This window comes from Phalacrocorax aristotelis, chromosome 19 (assembly GCF_949628215.1).
Source record: "Phalacrocorax aristotelis chromosome 19, bGulAri2.1, whole genome shotgun sequence".
Classification (NCBI taxonomy): Eukaryota; Metazoa; Chordata; class Aves; order Suliformes; family Phalacrocoracidae; genus Phalacrocorax; species Phalacrocorax aristotelis.
This window is the reverse complement of record NC_134294.1, coordinates 3,767,387-3,790,612: the sequence shown is the minus strand read 5'-3', so window position 1 is coordinate 3,790,612 and position 23,226 is coordinate 3,767,387. Positions and strand designations below refer to the sequence as shown.

The window sequence follows — 23,226 nt, the reverse complement described above, 5'->3', positions numbered from 1 at the left end:
CCCCCTTCCCATTTTGCAGTGTAGTGCTTTCAAACTCCTGCCTATCACAGTTTTGTGTCCTTGACAGATACACAGTTCAAAGTCACTTTGTATTCTGCCCCAGATCTAAAGGTAGTGTTTTACCAGAGCGCCATACCAGCAAGGGGTGCGAAAAAATCTGAATAGACAGGGCTCTGCAAAGGTCCCATGATTTTCTTCTGTACAGATACTACCGGCACACCCAAGAGTCTTTTGCTAGCACAGCTTGCATTGCTTTTGCAGGTGATTTAACTGTAGCAGCACTGAATTCCTTCCAATGGTCAGAAGGTACAATTCCTTCCGTTGTATCCTCCAGGAGCCTTGGCAAGGGTTGGAGGGCTGTTATCTTCCTTGCACACTGCAGATGACCTGCTCTGTCAGCATCAGAAGTGTCCTGGAGACCCAAGGTGTTGCCTTGTTAAAGTCTGTAACTGACAGCAAGGTCTGTTAGAGTCTCCAGACTGGTTCCCAGGTGAGGCCCAGCATGACAGACTTGGCTCTTTTTGGGTGCAGTTGTATTCAAAACTTTCCCCAAAACACCATTTTTTTTAACTCACTTTTTCAGATCAAGCAAATATTGTCTTCACAGTTCTCCCCCCAAATGTTGTTTGGTGTGGAAAGCTGTATGGAAGCAGTATCTCTCCATCTTATTCGAGGGAAATGTTATAGTGCTGTTTGAACCATTGAGAAGAGCGTGGACGTAGAGGTCTTACTAAACTTACTCAAATGTCTCTTGCGCAGATGTGCTTCTACAACTAAAATGTATGTTTTTCTCCTGCCTTTGACACCCTGATCTCTCTAGTTCCAGGTAAAGAGTCAATATACTGGTTTCATTAGTGCTTCTGAGTTTTATGATCCAGAGAAGTGAAGGAGAAGGTATATTAAGTATGATAGGCTTTTGCTGAGATGAATGTTAGTTTGCATAGATTAGCTGAGTAAGTTATTTCACCACCTAATATGCACATTTAGGAAAAATTTTAGAGTGTGAAAACATTTAAAGGGAATGCTAATTTCAAGCTGAGGGAAGTATGTTTTTGTAGAGAATAAGAAAGCCAGGACTGGCCAGGCAAGAACCAAACTGAGTTAATTCTGATTCTTCTGGTTCAGCTGCATTGCTGTGTTTGTGAATGTATTTCAGACCTTTTGTCCAACATGCTGCCTTATGAGCTCTCATGAGGTGGACAGAGAAGAGAAATAAGTTGCCACATTCCTAAAGGATGTCAAGGGGAAAGCATATGAACGATAAAATAAAAGCTGTGGCAACAGCCAAAGGGCTGGAATGAGAATGGATTAGCAGGCTGCGTATTGCAAACAAACACTAGGATTAAACTGCATGATTTCAGCTGCCTTGCTAATGCATGGTTTTCCAAAGAGCAGCCTGGATTCACCCAGGTGCTGAGCTCTGTCGAAAATATGAAGCATGTTGTGGGCACCGAGTCTGTTTGGATGTCCTGCCAAAATCATATTGCTGCTCCTGTTAGAAGCAGAAGAATGTTAGGGGAAGCCTGACTCTTAGTTTGCCCCGATACTTCTTTTCCCAAATATTTAAGCAGGTGCATTTTGCTGTTACAGCGTTTTTTTGAAGTAATTGAAGCTTCATGCACAAGCACTCAGAGGAGTCAACATGAACATTTACACACTTCTGTGCCTTTCAGTTGCAACTGTTCTGTTTGACTTACCTGGCCAACAGCAATGGAATAGCTGCTCAAGCCAGTGAATTTTTATCAAAATTGTATGTCCAGTGCAGACCAACTCAGTGAACAGGTCTGAATAATGACTTCACTTCTGGAATTTCTGTTTTCTATCATGGTAGAATCACAACTTGTCTGTATTTATCCTTATACAACTCTGTGAAATGTGACAGTGCCAAGAAGTTGCATCTGATTTATACAAAGGAAGCTAAAGAGGGGTCTTGATCACAGTCTTCAGGTACAAGGACAAGATTTCTGATAATAGAAAGCTCATTAATCTAGCAGGCAGTGGGCACAGTCAGATCCAGTGCTTGGAAGCTGAATAGCTGGAATTGTGTCTAGTCTGACTCACTGAGGCTGGAAATAAAATTTAAACAATGCAATAATTAGGTATGGGAACAGCTTGCCTAGGATTGTGGTGGACTGTCTGTTAGGAGAAGTCTTTGAATCAGGCTGGGTGTCTTTCCAAAAAGTGTATGGTATCTCAGGTGGCTGGGTTTGTTGCAGAAATGAGGTGGTCTGTTTTCTAGCTTGTGCTAGGTGAGAGACTGCTATGCAGGTTAATGATCAAAATGTTTCCTTTTGGCTGTAACATCTAGGAGCCTTGCTCTTGCTTCCACATCCCATCTACCTCTTATAGCATCATAAACGGAGTATAGAGAGGTTGTGGATAACATCCCCCAGCTCATTACAATCGGTGGTGGGTTGATCACTGACTTCAAAGGGATCAGGTTTTACTCCTTGTCATTTTATTGTTGGCTTTGGTTCCTCCAGAATTTGTCCATGGCACGATGGTCCCACCAGACAAGTTGTGCCTTGTAGGTCCTGATATTTGTTCTCTTCTGCTGGCTGGTGCAGGGAGTGGTCTTTCCCCAAGTGAAAACGACTTCTAAGCTTGCAGCTAGTGAGACTCATTCAATGCAATGGCAGGATGTCCCTAACTGGACTCTGGCTGTCCATTATGGCTCTGTTTCTCACCAGATATTAGTATTTGAAGCAATAGGGAAGCCTAGGGTCAAGATCCTGGGGCAAGGAGAGAGAAGCTGTGGTCTAGAATAGACCAGCCAGAATTGGTTGTTCTGGAGTTCTGACAAAACGGAGCTGTGTGTGCTCTCTTGGCATTGGGCAGCCAAAGAAACTGTCGCCTCTAGGTCATCTCTACCTGCTTCATGTAAGCTATTTTCCAAGCACTTTTCTGAGTAATCTGTCCTGCTCTCTCAGGGGGATTCCTATATGATTTTCCCAGGGAATTTCCTTCTGGATCTTGTGCCAGACACACATTCCTCACAGGCTGGGAAGTGCAAAATACCCAGCCTGAAACTGCACATAGAAATAGGCTCGTGAGGCGCTATGTGTGAGGCCTTAGTTCCATCATCTGTTGTCAGAAGCCTAATGAGCTGTGTTATTAAATGTCTCTACATTGTTACTTTGTGCTGGTGACAAACATGGCCAGTGGGCAAAGAGGAGCTAAGCTTCCCAATTGTATTGATTTCTCCAGCGCTCACAAATTCTGAATCGCGTTGCTGACAGGGTTTAGCACTTTAGTGACTGCCCAGAGCCTCATGCCACCTACGGAAGGCAAATGTGACCCACAGAAGCTGCTACAAATTCAGCAAAGGAGGGATCTCCACACAACATCTGTCTCAGCAGAGAATGTACCTTGTATATTTTGAATCCAGCCTAAGAACTCGCTATGGTGGGGGAGTTTCTCTGAAGATGCTTCCCTTTCTCTTGTTTTGCCAGGACTTGAGGCTGGGTTGTCGCTAGGATTTCTGCTGTGACAGTACAGGGAATCCCAAAGGGCAGATTCCTGCTCTATTAGATACTGAGAGACATTGTCGCTTCCCCAAAGAGCTTGTGGTTGAGGTAAGATAGACAGCGGACAAGTGGAGAAGCAGGCCTACGCTGACTTGCTTGTCCATTTTATCTCCCCTTGGTTGGCTGGAGGGTGGTTATTCCAGCTCAGCTGTTGCATGTTATGTTGTAAAGCCCCAGTTCATTACTTGCTCGCATGTCTAAATGCCAGGGCTTGCTGTGAGGGAGTGACTGGGAACCTGAGGCTGTGATCCTGTGGTCATAGTAACACTCAAGCATGTACCTGTTTATTGCAGCCCTTCTGAGAAATAGCCATTGTCCTGTGAAAGGGACATGTCAGGTCCTGTTCAGAGGGCAGAATGTGTGAGTCAGCACTTGGGAACAGAAAAACAAGTTAGGAGAAAGTTTGCCTCATTACCCAGTAGCAAGTTGTTGATAACTCCCTTTCCTGGTGGCTCAGAGGGAAGGAGGTTGTGTCCAAGTACTTGTCTCTCCTAAGGGCAGTTTTGATTTAGGAGAAAGGAACAGGAAATAACTGTGGTACGAGACACAGGTAAAGCAATTACAATGATATAAAACTAACAACAGGCACATCCTGAATGACAGAACGAGGCTAAGCTGTGTCTAGAGCGTGGCAGAGTGGTGCCTAACTTCCCATCTGCCTCCCTTGCCTCATAGTGGGATGTACTGTAGGGAGCTGGAGCACCAGCAAGGGGGTGACAGGGCTGTGAAAGAAATAAATGTACCTGTACAGAGTACTGCCCCCGGGAATGGCTTGCTATTAATAACAGTAATAACATATGCCAGGATGTGGAAGAAGCATCTTTTGTAAAGTGCTGATCACTGCCACTATCTGGGGTAGAAACAAATAGAAAAAAAAAAGTTTCATTATTTTATAATGCACAATAACGCCGCTTTTGTATTATTTATTACTTCCCTGTGTTTAAATTTTGTATGTAGAAAAGCTGTTTGTTTTTAGTAGGCCATGCTGCAGATTGGCAGGTAAATTGGGGTGCAATGTGAAGGAGGGTGCTCAGCAGCCCTAGATGGCCATAACTAGAGTAGCCAGAACAGAAAGGTCCCCGAAGCTAGCTGCTCTGGAGTCTTATCCACTGAGACTTATCACGGTCAGCTTGTCCTCCCTCTGCCCCAGACTTACTGCAAATGGAACAATTTGGAATGCGGCCCAAATCCCACTGGAGCAATTGGGATGCAGATGGCGAGGAATGCTGAAGGTGATTTCCTCCTCCCCTTCTGCCATACTAAATAGTGAAGGTTCAAAGAGAAAAACCTTCCCTATACAAAGGGAGAAAGGGCAGGGGAAGAGATTCATAGCTTTCAATCAATTCTTGGACCAAAGTCCATGCTGAAAGTGAGCTGCCTTCAAGATCAAGGGAAGTCCGTTCATGGGACTAAAGCAAGTGTGGACGCAGCGCAGAGAATGAAAGCCTGTGCAGCACTCGTGCGAGGAGAGAGATCACCCTGAGTAGAGATCAAAGGTTGTTCTGAAGGAGGTAACCTGGGCAATATCTAAGTTCTATAGCTTCAACAGCTTTTCTTTTCTCAGAGAAAACATTTTTGTCACTCTCATAAACTATACTCAGCAAAGCCTCCTTATACTGAATCATTTATTTTTCCACAGGGAAAGGTGGCTGTGAGTGTAGGCTCATTATGGAGAGAGTTGCAATGTGCTTGTTGCACTGATTGAACGAGAGCGTTTCCTGCTGTTCCCTGATGCAGAGAGTTTCTCTAAAGGTGAGTAATCTCCAGTCCCTGAGGATGTTCCCTTCGGGCAGACAGTGCAGGGTTCAGGCTGACTTCCAGGGCCCCAGCCCCAGTGCACACTGGGCCAGAACTTGGGGAGGCTGGTCAGAGCTGCAAGGCTGCTCGTACAACTCTGCTAGCACCATAGCTTACAAGAAATGTCAGTGCCTCGGTCTGGAGAGGCCACAGTACGGTGGGGTTCAACGCCAAAGTCATTGGTACTCCAGTTTCTGTGAATGGGGGGGGGCTTCTGATCCGCCTGGGTATATGAAACAGCCCCCATGCAGAGCAGGCAGGGAGAGCAGCTGCCACATCAGCACAGCTAGCGGTGAATTGCCTAATAATCCTAAGCATGTCGCAGTGCCCTTTGCTGTGGCACTTTGGCTTTACCACATGTGAATAGTGCCCTGAATAGTGTATTATGTGTATGAGATGTCAAAGAAAATGCCTAGCAACTTCTTAAGGTTTCAGGTCTCTACTCTTTTCCCAGGCAGCAACTGAAATGGCTTTGCTTTTTTGTACTGTGCTGGGCACCCACGCAGAACTGAAAGGGTCCCCTTACCTGTGTTATCCATGTGGTCATATGGAAGTAGCAGCAAGAGATAAACAAGAGGGAGTTTTTCCGTTTCGCTGGGGCCGAGACACAAGGCTCTGTGTGTGCTTTTCTCTTTTCTCTTGTTTTAGTCTTTTTTTTTTTAATGAGATGCACAGTGAAAGGAGGAAAAGCAAATTTAATTATAAGGCCGTGTCTTCCTCCGCTCTCTGTCTTTCCGGACTGGGAAATGCAATCATCTCCCCTTTGATGCAAGAATGAATTCAGCAGCATACATTGTTAAATTATTATTTATTTAAAATGAAAGGAAATTACTTTTAGTTCAGTGCCAGTTTCTAGCCCAGTGAGAACAGCAAGGGGAGAAAATAAAGCAGCAGCACTTTGAGAAACAGCACCACATACAGGTATATGTGTATATGCATTCCTGGTAAAGGAGCTGGGGCAACTGTACCGAAGGGTTGCATGCTTCCCTGGACGTGTATTCCCTCTTGCTAGCACAGAGCTGTTACAAAAACAGAGAAAGCCCCCTTTACAGGCTGAGTTGTACCATTATGACACCTAGACCCTTTAAAATAAGCCACTATACTGAATTGTAAGTCTCTGACTTGCAGATGAGGAAAGAGAAGCAAAGACAACTGAAGAAATGTGCTCAAGGCCAGGCTGTGCATCAGTGAAAGAGCCAGGAACAGAATTCAGTAGCCACAACCCACCACAATAATAGACTGCACGTGCCTCACATCTTTTAAACAAGTGAGAACATTGGATGTGCTCTCTGGGACAGGGGCAATCTTCATGGTATATCTTTGCACAGAGGAGTCTTGGCTCACTGGCTGATGCTCCTGCTGCTACCACAGTGTGAACAGCAGTATTTCACCAAACCAGAACCATTTTTGTTTGCCAGAACATCATATTTCAGAGCAAGCATGGGTCTGAAGGAAGGGTATGTGCCAATGCTGCATTTCTCTTGACCCATCACTTCATTTTTCTGGTTATGAGCCAGACATGCCCCTCTCCTTGCTGTGCACTGTTAAGAGGGAGGACAAGGCCATCCAGGCTTCAGTGCCTCTGTCTCATTCTATTTCTCTGAGCTGTGAGCAGCCTGGGACTTTGTGTAAGGTCTAATGAGGCCCAAGCAAAGGTTGACTTAAAAAATAAAAAATTCCTTTATGATCTGTGCTGCAGGTGGAGCAACAAATGGATAATAAAAGGGCTGGAGACTGGAGGCTAATCCTCCCCTTAGATTAAGAGAAATTAAGTCCTTTGGGGGATGTGTAATGTATGAGGCTTCATTATTCTTCTTGGGGGAAGCAGCGTATGATCCCTTGGTCAGAGAGATAAAAGGATCATAAACTTAAATGGCTCCACATTGTCCGTGTGACTCAGACGGCACCAGAGAATCTGCTGGAGGTAAGCTAGATACAACTCAGCCTGCCCTGTGCTGTAAAAGCAGTTCCCGTGACACTGGAAATCATATTGTTCCCATACTTTCATGCCTTCTCAGGGCAGGTGCATACATACTCTCTGCATGGATATCAGCTGGAGAGAGGGTCTTCTGGAGGCAAGTAAAGGACCCCAGAAGAGACACACGTCAGAAATAAACCCAGGTCAGGAAGTCTCTAACCCCTCCTTCACAGTCCCAGGTACTTGCTCTTCTCCAGTCCAAGTGTTCCTACCGTAAGCCTCCTGTGCAGTCTTTCTGGCTGCTCCAGCTCACGCCCACCTCTGCTTTCCTCCCACAGAGGCTCTCCCTCACCCACACCCCCATCTCTCTGGGATATGAACTGGCACCTACTCATGCTGGAATCTTATCCCCTTTATGATGCCCAAATACATATGTTGCCCCTACTCCCAGCTTCTGAACCCTTTTGATCCATTTGTTGGGTTTTTTTGCCAAATTTTCAGCTGATTTATACTGTTCTGAGAGGTCCCAACACTTCCTCCATCTTTCCCAAGCTTTGGGAGCACATGATTAACCTGTAATCAGCATGACGCAAAACAACATTGGTGTCTGTCCCTGGAGCAAAAAGAAATGTGCTTTGTTCTGCTCCTCCCTATTCAAGGGTAAATTGCTTTTCTTTCCCCCAAGAGCAGGTGCTCACTTCTTTTCTTTACCTCTCTCCCTGGTGTCTGACACAGATTTAAGAGAAATCATTTTCTCTGGGGTTTTTACGGGGTTTGGGGATGGAGAGAAGTTCTGTTACTGGAGAACTTGACATATGTCTTATTATTGAGTTGTAGATCAAAGACAGACACCGTATGCTCTTGTACTGATCCTAGCACTGCACAGGGGAGTACGCGTCTCTGTGACTCTTCGCCTTCTAGATCCCTGCAATACTTGTAGATTCTATGCACACTTGTATCTGTGTGTGCCCTTTCCTTTGTGTGTGCTAAGCTGTTGTCCAGGTATTTTTCTAGACTTGGGCGTATGTATAGGCCTTGTTTAAGTATGTTGTGTGTTCTTGTGACTTGGCGCATGCCTACGTCCTTGTTGGTCTGGGGTATGTGGACCTGTGCCGGCACTTTTTGGAGGAGCAGGTTGGCTCCTGCTGAGGAGTCAGCATTAGGTTAGAGTACAAACTCTAGTGCCATATGGTGAAATGCTGCACCTTGCTTTACATTTCTTCAAGTACAGGGCATCACCTCTCTCCTCTGTAGTGGAGTTGGAGTTGATTCCTTCTGCCAGTGGCAGGTCTTTAACAATAACATGCCCTTGCAATCACAACCATCCAGTCATCATACCTGGAAGTGATTAATACCTACCACAAAGCTCTATAGCTAGCAAATGGGAAAGCAAGTTCTGATTGCTGCTGGTATGGCTGACACCAGACAGCCCTGCTCAGCTGTGTGAAGCATTGTAATTTGTGGCTTTCAAGCAGGACCACCTGAAACACTACAAACACAAAAAATATTTTTTCATGTCTGTCATTTTGTTTTACTTCTGTGGCTCTGAAGTTCTGAGAAATCCTGGGTGGATTTTCCACTCTTGGCTCACTCTCTCTGTCTCCATCTTTCCCCTTTGTTTCTCTTTCTGCCTCCGCAAAGATGTCACCATGATGAAGCTCTTGATGGATTCCTGGGTGACTCCCACCCGGTGGTGATGGATTGCTGCTCTCTTTGCTACACGCTCCAGCTGTCTCTGCAGTTCAGTCTGCTGGATTGACAGGGCCCGTAAATCACTCTTGGAAGGCAAGGTGCTCCGAGAGCTCTGGCCCCGTTTGTGATGTGCTGATGTGACATAGCCTCACATACACCATTGCACGTGGACAGTGGCAGACTGGGGTGGATGTGGGTCTCAGGTCTGACTGCCAGGCTCTCATATGCCCCTCTTTGGGTTTGAGGAGGCTGGCTTAGAAGGGCTGGGAACATGCTGTCTCTCCTACCGCTGTTTCCTTTCTGTGCATACACAGTGCTTCACAGAACTGAAAAGAAAAGGAGCTGTGATCTGAGGGAATTGTGGAGGAGAACTGGGACAGTGGTTGATAAGGAGGCAGGAGTGATGCACCATGCAGGCAGCTGCAGAGCCTCCTCACAGAAGATGTGGATAAAAAGTAGGGGAAGGGAAGAGTTTTGATAGTGCTGCTATCTTTTGGTTAGTCCTCCCTTGCCTTTTTTTTTGTGTGTGGATTAGAAGGAGCTGAAGGGCACAGTGAAGAAAAAAAAGGGAGGAAAAAAAGGGAATCTCAGCAAGGCAGGCAGGTGAAGCTGCGTGTTAGACTGTCTCAGGATGCAAGAGACACTTGATCATTGCATGTGTCCAAGCATTTGCCAAAGCTGTCCGTGGGAGCCTCTGCAGCAGTAGTACTTCATCCTCCCGACGCATGTGACCCCTGCGCACCATGGGTATAGCACAGACAGCATCAATCGCTCCTGCAAAGCATCTGAACATCTTCCTTGCAAATTCTGCAATTATTTAATGGAAATTCCCCAGTTTCTTTACCCCTGGGTCTCATCAGGGTAATGACAGCCTCACAAATCTCTCTAACCACCATACCAGCTGTAGCTTTGTGAAGCCCCAACAATTGGGGGCCACCATTTTCCACAGGGTGGCAGCAGCATGCTTCCATTTTCCATGCTGAGTGATCCCACTTCGGTGCTTCTCTGTCTAGGTTCTGGCTAGGATTAAACCTCAAAAGAGAAATGTTTCTAGGAGGGAGAGGGGGAATTTGCATGTACTCTGTGCAGACGGCATACATCCCCAGATGAAGCATCCCGAAAATGTGAAGAGACAGCCGGCAGAGCTGTATGCAGGATGTTCCTGCTTCTTTCCAATGCAGCATGAACCTGCCTTCCAGATTAACCCTGCTGTTTTGTACCCCCACCCCCACACAGAAAGCCCTCAGGGTGGGGGAGAGAGACATTTTGTTTCTCACAGGTTGAAACTGTGAAATGACAGATGAAATTTTTATTACGATGATTTTTATTTTTGTGTCTGGGTTTGAAATGATGGTGAAAATTCGCAACAAAAATACCTCATGAATATTCAATTACAGTGCCAGCAACACTTTGCAGTCATGGATTATTTATATACGAAATAACCAAAGCTTCATAAATAATAAAATAGCAGCAATCTCCGCTGTGTTTTATGTTCCCCATAGCTAGCACGGGGGCGGGGAGGATGTGTCTTTGCAGCACATTTACATGCTGTATCAGCCCCTTGCAGGCTGGGAGCAGTGAGGAGGACGGAGGTAGCAGAACAAAGTGTGCAGGTGAAGGCACTGGAGCTGTGGATGTGCACAGCACAATCTGTGCACAAGGAAATGTTTCATTTGCTCCCGTGCTTGTGGGTGCATCTGGCTGCAAAGGGCTTCTGGTGTAGCATGAGGCATGTGTGGTTTTGAGGGCAGAGGTGGGAGTACATGCAGGGGGGTTACAGCAAGGGGAGAACACTTACAGCCAGGACATGTTGCCTGTGGGCAAGAAGATCCAAGCACTTGGCTGCCTTTGGCTTGATGTATCTTGACAGCAGCTGTCTATATGCCCATAAACATATGGGATATCCCCATAATGGACTGCGGTAACAGCAGGGCATTGAGTTGTTTAAGGAAAGGAGACCCTCACTTCTCAGACTTGGCCCTAATTGCTCGGTGGTTTCAGGTTATCCAAAAAGCCCCATGCTGGCAGAGCTAATGTCCCCCTTTTGGGAGAGGCTCAGGTTTGCCTAAGTGGGCATAGGTAAAGGACCCAGCAGCAGGCTTTCCCTTTAGCCAGAGCAGCACCCACTTGCAGTTCCCTCTCCTTTAAGTAAACCTGTGCTTTAATTCCCAGGACAAATCTCTCTCACTCCCATTTCCTATCTGAACAACTGGCATGTCACAGAATCACAGGTTGGAAGGGACCTCAGGGATCATCTAGTCCAACCTTTCTGGGAAGAGCATCCAACCATTCTGGGAAGAGCATGTGCTCTTCCTGGCATGTGCTATGCAGCTTGTTATACAAGAAAGAAGGATGATTCTGGGGAATGTCTAATGGAGTTCCTCTCCTCCAGCCTAGCCCCACTATTCAGTCAATAATAAAGCAGAAAAGACTTAAGAGCTGCTTTCCTTAGCAGACAGCAGTGTGAGCACCTGGTCTTTGCAGACTCCGCTGCTTTCAGGAGAAAGGCTCTTCTGCCCAGGTGCCTTTGCTGGATATTCAGCAATGAATAATTCTATGGGGATGAACAGATACAACTAAGCCCTCCATTGCCCATGGTCTTCCCTCCTTTCCTGAAGGCTTATGCCGATGTCCCTCTCCCTATGGCTCCCACTGGGAAGCACTAAACGCCAAATCAGTAAAAGCGTCGTTGGTTGCTCTGAGGGATGATTCATCGCTCCAGTTTGGTGGCAGCATATTTATCCCCCCACCAGCCCACCTGGCAAGAGAAAAGAGATAAATTGCTGTCATCTCTTTTTATGGAACATATAATCAGGTGGTGACATGGAGAGTTGCCTCGACTCAAAGTCATTCAGAATGAATTATTCATTTGCTTAAAATGTCTTTAAAAGAAAGGGAAATCGTCTCCCTGATACAGTATCTTTTCCTGGCATTGCTGCAGTTGGGCATTACTTGAAGAGTCCTGGTCTGATGTGTGAAGGATGGACAGATCCCCACCAGGGTCCCAGGACCTTCTGCAGCTCTCCGATGGCTGACATAGCACTTCTGCACTGCTCCCAGAAAAGAAGATGAATCTCCCTGCTCAACGTTCGGGAACAGGCTTAAATGTTTCTCAGCATCCTCCTGAGGGCTTGTCAAGGGGCCTTTGAGTGCACCTAGGCATTTCTGGGCCGGATCTTTGTGCATGGGAGAATTTTAACTCCTCTCTAGGGTCCTCACTGAAGGCTTCCCACGTTTATCCCCCTAGGAAGATCTGTCCCATGAAATTTGACCCCGACACAAAGAAAACCTCCTCACAGTGAGCTCAAGAAGGCCACAGTTGCCAGAGAAAAAAGGCTGAGATGACCTCTTTCTGAAAAAACTTCAGAAGCAGTCATCTAACCATGACTGTACCTCTGTCCTGCAGGAGCAGGGAATCCGGCTTTTTAGAGATTGCCTTCTTGCGGCTTCCTAGTCTGTATACAAGGACAAGCGATAGTTTCTGATACCTTAAATTCTAATGTCATTGCTTTGGATTCCTTGGTTGGGACTGACTGAAGCTCTATTTTTTTTTTCCTAAACCATCTTATATAGCAAAAGGTTTCTTAAAGAAGGAAAAGTTTATATAATAGTACTGAAAGAACATCTAGCAGCTTGGAAGCATGTCTGAGGCTGCTGAGTCACCGGAACAGAATGAGACATCTCCCATGGAACAAGCTTTCTACTGAGGTTTACTCATCTTGCCTAAAATTTCACCCGAGACTCCTTCTCAGTATTTTTACCTTTTTGCTGAAAAGTGTGGGGTTTTTACCCACTGGAAAAAGGTCTTTAATTAAAACTTTCCTGAAAAATGTTGGTAATTGACAAATATGGATTTTCATGATTCTGTGGTATTCTCCGTCTGGCTATTTGGAATAATTATCAGCTTTTTATATTTACCAAAACAGGCCTTTTCAGGTTAAAACATTTTTTTTGCTTGTCTGTGTATTGAAAATACACATATTAAAATACGCATCATAATTCTGTGAAAAATTTTGAAAGAACTGCAAAGCGCTCTTCCATTTCCCGTCTCAGCTAACAAGGAAGAAGAAAAATGCTCTTGATAAAGAGAAAGTTCTCCTGTATCCTCTTTCTCCACATAACTAATTTGATGTTAATTTTTTCCAGAGGAATAATATTGGGAAGTAGAAGTTGCTGAGAAGGAGAAAGATTCTGTACCCGTGTCACTGGAGAGGGGTGTGGAAAGAACCTCCAGATATTCCAATGGCTTTCGGGAAGGAAATACAACACACAGAACGTGTTTCTGCGACTGCATGGCGGTTTGTTTTGTGCTGTGCCATGGGGAAGATGTCAGCTGATTCCTTACTGCATCCTCATCTGACAGTGCAAAAATGTTAGAAAGCCCTTATAACCCCCAGAGCAGCCCTTGCCCACCTGCTCTTCAATCTGTCTCCTCGAGACTCCTCTTACCATGTTCATTAACGCACGGACACAAAAACCATGACAGAAGAGGCTGTCAGAATTCAGAACGGTGCGTGTGTGTCCGCACAACAACAGTACTGGCAGGATGTCTGAAGGGTCCTTGGCATAGTCAGCTGAAAGTTTATTTCTGAGCAGTAAACTATTTAAACTTGGATCCATCAGGAAAAATTGGAAAGGTCTTGCATCTTTCTCGGTGCAGTCTTTGGTCATTGTCAGAAAGCCATAATTGCTTGATGTGTTTTCTGTCACCTGTCAGAACAGTTGCAAGTCTATCTTTTAATAATGAGTACTTTCTGTTGCATGACCTCTATGTGTGTGAGGTAAATAAACCCTCTACTGCGAGGGAATGATACATTTTATACCTGGTTTATGGGTGGGGAAATAAAGGCAAGAAAAGCTACACAAGATACAAGTAAGACATCTGTCTACAGTCTCCTGACATAATAAATGCTAAAGTCATCCCTCCCTCTCCACATTCTGGAGATGAAGGAACCAGTTATTGATGAAAACTCTTTGTTTTAATGGCCATTTCCTCTCTATCACTCTTTTGGGGAGGGGGTCTTTTTTATTTGCTTTCCACTTATTTATTCTCACTTTAAATCCAGTAACAGAAAAAAAATTAAATTACTTTCTGGTAAGAACAAGGCCACGTGTCTGAGCTCCTCTCTGTCCTGGAGAACTAGGGCAGTTCCCCTTTGCCATACAGGTAATTCAATTTACAAGGAGTTTGTAAGATAATGGTGAATGAAGCACAAGCTTGTTATGTCCACGGAGAAATTAGTTCTCAAAAGAACACTGCTGAAAGAAGTAGGGAAGGAAAAATGAGCAAAACAAAATGAGAAAGGTTATAAACACATTAAGCTGGGCTTCCCTACTTCAGTGTTTGGAGCTGTCTCTGCTATAAATTGTATTGATTAAGAAACTTATTGGAGCAACCTGCTGCTATCAATTACTTTCCACTTATTGCTTTCTTTACCTGCTGGGCAGTCGATAGTCTGACAGAACTGAAGCCCCAAGCCTTTTTAACCTAGAGCTCATGAGAGCTGGAAAACAGAAGAAACTAATTTCCACTACTGCTGTTTCCTTCTGGAAAGGGAAACAACCCACATGGCTCACATGGGTGGGATTTTGGTTTGGAATTGGGATGGGAGAAGTCCATGAACCTATGGAATATGAGAAATCCTACAAAATGCTCTGGATGTATGTGACAGGCAGTTCTCGGCACGTAGTCCCATGGCGGAGCTGCCGGACCCGTCCTCTGCAGTGTGTCTGAAGCTGGATACTGCCTCCAGAGCCTCACACTGCAGAGCAGACAAAGGCATGCCCCGGTAATGAAATAATGGTGTGAAAGGGAAGGGATGGAAGATTCTTAGGACAGCAAAATCCTCCATTTTTTCCACCCAATGCTTCAGTGACTCTGGGAAGTTGGAGGAAATCTGATCTAACCCTATTCAATAGGGCCGTGAACGTCAGCAGCCCTTCTGCTGTTCTGGGGTCTCTTTATAACTCCCTTTTACACCCTGCAATGATTCCTCTGTAGCCTGCAATTCTTGACCCTTCAGACTCTCTGATGGTGAAGGAAATGATTGGCTGTTTTTGCTGATTCTTTATATAGATCTATATATATAAAAGATAAAATATAAAGCAAGGTCTAGCTCCTCTTTACCAAAATCAGACCTCCAGAATCAGAGCAGCCCACAGGATTTTCTTGGCAACCATCCAATAAAATAAATGGAAATGAACATCCAAGTTGTTGAAAAGGCTTTGAAAATCCCAGCCTAAGTCCTTAAAAGTCCATTTGCTTTCTCACTGCTGTGACTTCAGGTCAGCTTGGGATCTTGACTTCACTAACTGCTTTAAAACTACCTTGAATTTCTCATCTCTTTTATCCTATGGGATTTTTCTTTCTTTGCCTTTTTTCTCTGACCCTTCATAAATCCCTTTTTTTTTTTCCCCTTCTGGCACAAAACCAGCCAGCCAGAGATACGGGGCAGGGCCAATGTGAGGGTGTGCCTGGTTCAGAAATATGTCCTTGGCATGCCCTGCAGGCAGATCACCTCAGGCTGTGTCAGTCCTTGCCTGCTAAGCAAAACTGGGCTGGATGGCAGGTGCTGAGAGAAACCTGGAGTTTGCAGGAGACAGTGTTGGAACCTGCTGGCTTTGCACAAAGCCCTTAAGCAGGACATCGATTGGTTTGGTCCTAATGTTGCCATGTGGTATGGGGAATCGGTTGAGGAACCAGTGATTTTGCTCAAATGTTGCCCATTTCCGTGGTATTTACTGTGAACTTAGCGTTATTTCATCTTCTTTTTTCAACCCTGGAGATCCTAGAGGAACAAGATGCCACAAGGTATTTTGTTGTGTTCAGGGGTCAATTCCTGTTTTTCACAATTGCAGTGAAAAGCTTGAACATTTGACCCAGGTGTGACCTAAAGACTCAGAAGCCGAAAAGCAAAAGAAAGCCCTTATTTATAAAAGTATCCTGTTTGATAAGCCAGTATGGTGAGTTGTAAAGTGTCTGACTTAGATCTGAATTCAAGGGACTTAAAGAAGTTGCAATAAATGTTGGCTGCCAGCAGCCCGCTTGCCCATATACAACTAGTGATCTTGGGTGCCCAGACACTGATACCATGAAGAGGCAGGGAGATCTGAGTACTTTCTAGAGAGGAATCCCTTGAAGGCATTTGTCAGTAGGATCCTGAATTGTTAGTCATGTTTGTAAAATCAGGCTTTAGGCTGACTGTATGAATGCTAGTGCCAGTGGGATTTCGGAGGATGATATGTGGGCTAATACAAACTGAGCTGGAAAATTTAATATTATCCTATGTGCCCTCGCAGGCTCTTGGAGGCAGCTAGTGCATTTGGAGCACACTGTTAGCAGGGCTGTGCAACTGCATTCTTGACCTGGGAGACCAGAGATCTCAGGGCATTTTTACTTTAAGGGCACTGTTTTTAATTTCTTGTGTGGTGACCATGGTTCAATATGGTGCGAAGGCACTGGCAGCCCATCTGAAGTCTTCCCCTATACTTTTAGCTGGATATGTGGGTCTTTACTTTTTTCCTTGTCTTTTGTACCAAGGGCTCTTGTGCTGTTTTCTACTTGAGATGGCTGCGTTTTATTTACATGGACAAAAAGAGACATTTTAATGTAATAAGCTGAACATGACTACATATTGCAAAGAGCTATTATTTAGCATGCGAAAAAAAAGGCAGTCATTCTGGGGTGGCAGGAGTTTGTTTTCACTTGTTAGTGTGCAGCATGAACTCGATAATTTGATACTGTATATATAAGTGCTATCCTTCTATTTAAAATCGTGACAAATTCACCCTCAGACATCTCACAGTCACTGCTCAGCTTCCCACCTTTGCATTTTGAAGTCATTGTGACAAAGGTGATTGAACTCAGATCTGCCGGGTCCAAAATTAATCACTCTTCATATGTGAGCTACAGGAATTTGCTGAGCTCTTTTCTGAGCAAGACACAGGTAAGGACTGCAACACCGATTAGCGTCTCTGAATCTGCCCGTCAGAGGGCGGTGAAATGCTCCTGTGGAAGAACACACTGGCACATGCACATGTCTCCTGCCAGTTCATTTGCCTAGTGCGTATATCTCTCAACTGCCACATTAAAATTGCAGTGCCTGTAACAGGTCCTGAAATTAGTCATGAGCCATATTCCTTTGACCTTCTCCATATTCTGTTTGGATTCACTCCCCCTGACAGTTTAGCCAGGCAGCCAGAAAGTAAATAAATGCTCCCCACCTGGCAGGTGCAGAAAGGTTAGATTTGCATAAAGTGGCCAGTGTAAATTTCTCCTGTTTGTTGTCACCTCTTCTCTCCAGCTGGGAATTCCAAGGCAGAGATAAATGTCAGCTGGAAATAGCACTTCAATGTCAGCAGTTAATCTCTTCCTGCTATTTCCCTGTAGCCACTTTGTGCTGCTCTTCACCATATGGATCAGCCAATCACCTCTTGTGTGAGCCTCTCGTTACTGGGCTCTTCTGTTATTGCTTTACTTACAGTCTTGACTTTCCTTTTAACTTTTTTGCTTGTAAATTAAAATCTTCTCAACAGGTAAGTCACTGCGCTGAAATGGTTGTGCAAAACAGCATGCTACCAGCTTCACTCCCTGAATGGTTCATTGTGTCTCTACCCTCTGTTCCTGAGCCTAGAGGGATCAAGAATCACACAGATTCTCTTCTATGTGTTCATCATACAGCAAGCAGATCATGTGAGGCGCTGTAAGTTCCCAGGCTGAGAATTCAGTCCTGCAAAGCTCTAAGCAGTTCCTGAGGTCACTGACAGCTGCTTGCTTGCTGATGTTACTGAGAGTGCAAGAGAGTCAATTGGAGTTCTGCATCTGCGGCACTAAAATCTCAGCAGCGCTCCTCTGTAAGTGCTTGCCTCTTGCTCAGGAAGTATTGGCTAATGGGGATGCCACTGCTGCAAAGAAGGACAATGAAAGCCTCATGTGTGGGTCCAGTTTTTCAGTCTTTGATCTGGACACTCATTCAAGGGCCTGCTGCTGGTGCCCCCTGTTACATGTTACTCTATAATGGTTGAAAAGACTTCATTCAATGAGAGCAGGGACTCCCCACTCCTGCTTCCCCATTTACTGTGCTTTTAACTTTGGCTGTCAGTGCCACTTAGGAGGCAGAGGACACTTGAATCACCATTTTCTCCAGCACCACCTCCCTCTGATTTTTTTCAGATTTCCCTTGCTTATTCTGACTGTTCTTGGTGATCTGCTCCAGCTCTGGTTATTTTTTTTTTCTTTATCTTCTTCTCTTTTCTCTTTTTGTTTCACACACATACAAATGTCCCTTCAACCGTTAATCTACAGTAAGCTCACAGCTGTGTCATAGCTCAACTCAGATCAACCCTGTCGTTGTGTTTTGAATGGTAACCTCCATTGCTTCAGTTTGTGCCAAACAAAGAGACATGTAAGGGTTCTTTGATTTAGCCTGAATCAGAGACAGCTGCTCTTCTCACTGGTTCCAATGAGACTTAACCTAGCCCGTAACAACAAGGTCCATGTTGCCGACTCCCTTCTGCTTTGCCCGTGTGCCAGAGTGATCCTGGCTTCCAGGCAGCCACCTGCCCCCTGCTTTTTTCCAGCTGCCTCCTTCTATTCTCAGCAGAGTCCCCAGTTCCTTAAGAGCTGTTTCCTGGCTGGTTTAAACCAGACTTATCCATACCCTTGGAATAAACTGTACGATTGTTTTGGCATTTCTCCAAGAACAGTTTGGCCCCTTCATGTTGGACTGTGGTGGAAGATGGCTTTCTGCTCTGTCTCGCCTCCCGTAATGTGTTCAAAATGCACTTTTTCAGACAGGCTCTCAAGTGCTGCTATCGCTGCCTCCAGTACAGAGGAGATGAAAGAAATAGATCAGTAATTTGGTTCTAAATCACTTTCCCAACAAAGCCAGTGCTGAAGGTCACTTGTAATGAAGCTGTCATATGGGTAAGGCCTCACAATCAGGGAGTAAAAGAGGAAAAGGAAAATGAGGCGGGAGACGAGTTTGTGGTAATCTTGAAGCAATTTTATGGAGATGCAGGCGTTTGGATTGGAGTCTGGGATGCTAACAGGAAGGTCATGAGAGAGAAACTGCTGTGTGGAGTTTCTCTGTTGTGGTAGGAAAGACTGCACGGTCCTTTAGGGGTGCTTAGCCCTAATTGTATGAAAACCTATGAGCAGAGTCCCATGCTCCAAGCTCTTTGGGGAAGAAAATTATGAGATTAAATCATTGTGACTCTGCCTGCATGCCTACAGAATGACTAGGCATAGATTCACATCCTCTGAGAACTGCGGGAGGGTTTGCATGGAGGTTTGAAGCCCTAGTTTGGAGACCCCAAATCCCTTCCCATAGTAGGGTGGTACTGTGGAGAAAAGAAGCTGTGATTTGCAGGAAAAGGAGCAAATAGGACTTTTTAATTTAAAAAAATTATAAATTATTGAAAATCCTTTCTTTTTACACTTAAAATTTATGCTTTCAAATAAGAAATTAATTTACCCCAGAAAGTAAATACATCTTTTAAAGGTTGACATAAAATGAGTTGGTTTAAAATTATTGCAAAGAAACATATTGATTGACCCAACTTGATATTTTTTAGGTGGAGAGTTTAGGTTCAGGAGGTTTTTTGTGGTATTTGATTTTCCATCTGTTTTCAGGATGTAAATTATTGCTTGTCAAGACTGACATTCTGTAGTTGCCATCTCAGGCTAGCACTGTGTCTGGGCGTGGGCTGCCTAGGGTTCTTGTGTCCAGCATGAACCCACTCCCTCTGCTGCAGTTGAGCTCAGAGCAAAAGTCTTTGTTGGCACAGAAAGTGTACCCTGTAGCCACAGCTTGGGCTCTCAGTTCACCCACCCAACAGCAGGCCCAGGACACCTGGAAGAACGTTGTGTGACGGGGATGAGACTTGCATGTGAATCCTGAGCAGTCCCCTTAGTGCTGCTTGTCCCATGGCTCATCTGCCCAAGCCTCCTCCTGGCTCCCAGTGAAACAAATTATTCACTGATGCAGCTTTTGATTAAATTTCTGGCCTCTTTTCCAGAATTATTTCCCCTGGGATTACCCAGAAAAGCACTGCAGCAGAGGGGGGTGGGAGTGAGGGAAGGAAAAACAAACAAGGTTTCCCACACTGATATACAGCCTTTAGAGCTACAGAGATGTTCAAGAGAGTGGGATGAGATGATCTGTCTTTACGGTGACCCTCTAGGGTGCATCGAAATAACTGTTCACTGGAATTCATGGGAGGGAGTGTGAAATTTAGTGTGAAAATATTTCCTGTTGGTGTCCCTGGATCTAACTCCCTCCTTCCTTCTCACCCACCACCACAGATTTCTTGTGATCTCTGGAGAACCCAGATCCCAAGGCCAGAGAGCGCTTTATTTTAACTTGGCACTTAGCCCCCAGGACTCAGGGCGATATTTTTAGTGGCAATGGTGGGAAGACGAAAAGAAATAGAGCGCTTACTGGGTTTTACTGTGCCTGTCATGTTTATAGTCATTTAAGTTCACTGGAAAAAGAAAGACAAACAGGAAGTAAATCTCTTTCTTCTCTGGGGAGGCTGTTTGGATTGTGAGAGATTTTCATGGCTAAGTTTAGAAGGAACTTTTCAAACTGCTAGGCAGGGGAATTTTATAGCATAAACCGTGGATTTCAGGGGGTATCCTCAATAAATAGTGGTGTATCTCTTGGGTGCAGTGCTGTTTGGGGAGGGCTTTGGGCCACTGATGATGAAAAGGTATCAGTCATCCTTTACAGCAGTGTTTGACAGTTGCTTAACTGTGGTGTAAGAAACTGCATGAGAAACCAGGCATGTTGAACTAGACTTTCAAGTGTGTTTCAGAGCTTCTGAAAGGAAGCCTGAAAGGAAGAGTCTTGAGGGTGTTTTGTCATGAGCTTTTGCTGGGGGAGGATCTCAGATGTCCATGTTTTGGGCATCACAAAGCCAGCATCCTTGGAGAGCTTATTATCACATCTCCTTGAACAACTGGCCACTCCCAGAGGGTCGCATGTACAATATTGTAATGAAGAACTGTTGTCTTCAGTCTCAGGCTAGAGCTCTTCTACATCACACCCCTGTCCTCTTTGTACAGCTCTGGACAGGTGGCCTTTGTTTGGCTAATGAAGCTGTCTGGAGCTTTGAAAGCCCAGGCATGCTCCTATGCTCATTACCTGGCTCCTACAGTAGGAGCCTCCACCAGCAGCAGCCTCACTTAAATACCTGTTATTTCATAAGAACCAAGAGGATCAATGCAATCGGGAAAGTAAGCTTGGAGATGCAAAGTCACTTAATGGGGAAAACAGTGCAGGTAATTAGGCTTGACAAAACTTTTTCATAAGTGACTACATCTTTGAAGGGAATGTAATCTCCTTTCATGAGCATCATGCCTATGCCCTGATGAGTATCACACGTGCATATATAGACACAGCAGCATGCATGTTTGCCTTCAAGCACATGACAATATATATGCAGTTCACACAGCTGATATGCAATATCCTGAACTTGTAAAGAAATGCATGTAAAGAAATGTTCTTGGTCATAATACTGAGTAATACTGCCCATATATGTGTAAGTGGTGATGTGCGCACATGACAGAAGCTTGGAAATGATAGAGAAATTGTTAATGACTCCCATGCTCTGCTTGCATTTTCTGCAGTTACAAAATATGCTGTAGCCAAAAATGTTGGTTTGTTTCCTGGAATTTTCCATCAGCACCCCTCTGTCCTAGTGTTTGGTTTTATTTTACTTATTTATTTGCATATCACACCTACGACAATGCCTTTGTCAACACCCCAAAAAAACGTATCAATGTAGTGGACAAATAAATAAGCCTCCAAGATCTCACTTACGCATGTTCAGGTAAGAGATGTCCCAAAAGGATTCTGTTGAGTGGCGTCACCTGGTGTTGCCCTGTGGCCTAGCAGTGGAAATAGATCTCTTCCAATATTTAAAAAAAAAAAAAATCTGAAATTTTCTTGCAGAGTTTTTGTACTAGAAAATCGTGTCCTTGGTTGCAGGCTCGTCTGTTAGACAATGCGCCTTGACGTCATAACATCCTGAGCCAAGCTGTGGTCCGACGTTTCCTGCTAGAACATGTAATTGGGCTGGGGAGCAAAGAGCAATTGTGGGATACAAAACCAACTCTCCACGGGACTCTTTACAAAGATTTTTCACAGTGGGAGCTGGCCACATTCCCCTGAGCTGCACAGATGCTTGAAAAGGGGGCTTGGATTTCCATGGCAACAGGCTGCATTCTGCTGACTCTGGTAGTCTGTCACTCTCCGGATATGTCTGTCACCCCTGGTGATCTGAGTTTCAAGGCCAACGATGTGCGATGGACAGAGATTGAAGCGGGGTTGTGCTAGGGTCAGACATCGTGGTCAAGGGAACGTACTGCAAACAAACCGAGGGAAAGGCACTGTGAAGTTATGATGATACAGGCGAATCCTCCGGCCTGGCTCAGACATCAGTTAAAATCGGATCTTGCTAGTTGAGCCATTTTCTGGTTACTAGGGAGCTCAAAGGCATCATGTCACAATATGATTGTGCCCTTCTCTAGCTCCTCTCATCTGAAGAGCTTGATTTTTTATGTATGTCAGATGACTCAGCCTCACCAGCATCTCTGTGAGGCAGTCACAGTGGGGAAACTGAGGCAGCCCTAGGAAGTAGCTAGATATACAGAAAATGCTAGTGGCAGAGCAAGGAGCATGATAAAGCAGTTCTTGTTTCCTCTGTTCCCCCACCTCACTGTGAGGAGCTATCACCTCCCATGGAACTTGTAGAGTAGGAGGATATTCCTGGTTATTTCTTGAATCACTTCTAAGAAGAAAAAAACCTTTAACATGTACATACTTAAAATAGTAGGTAAAAATGTTACAGTGGAATAGAGGCCAAATCTGGACAAATCTGAGGAAAAGGAATTGTGTGCTAAGAGATAAGGGTCGGATAGGCTGAGGAGTTCTATTTCTGGGTGGGATTGAAGCAGAAGAGGAGGGCAAGGTGTGTGAACAGTGGTGTGAGGCTGAGTGCAGACTCAGAGGGATAGGAAGGGCTCTGTCTGTCTTGAGTTTATCCTGATTTCAGTGCAAGCTCAAGGACTGGCACAAATTTTGTTTCCCATGACCCATGTATTTCCCATGAGCCCCAGGAAAAATATGAGTTACAGCCTACAAGAGAGTGTTTACTGAAAGGGCTGTGAATTACTAGAACCAGAATATTAGAGCTGGGGGAGATGGCAGAGAGGCTCGTAAAGGAGGTTGCTGTGATAATATTTGAGATCTTTGCCAGCCAGCCTGGAAATGTCTTCTTTTGACAGGT

At 44.9% G+C, this 23,226-nt stretch overlaps 1 long non-coding RNA gene across 1 annotated transcript in view; it reads left to right on the top strand.

Annotated features, from left to right (window-relative positions):
• The window catches only part of LOC142066440 (uncharacterized), a 32,913-nt gene extending 18,918 nt beyond the window's left edge, over positions 1–13,995 (top strand). The window contains exons 2-3 of the long non-coding RNA XR_012663708.1: positions 5,167–5,279; positions 13,081–13,995. This is a non-coding gene — a long non-coding RNA (uncharacterized LOC142066440). The remainder of the gene's footprint in view (positions 1–5,166; positions 5,280–13,080) is intronic.
• The last annotated feature ends 9,231 nt before the right edge of the window (positions 13,996–23,226 follow it).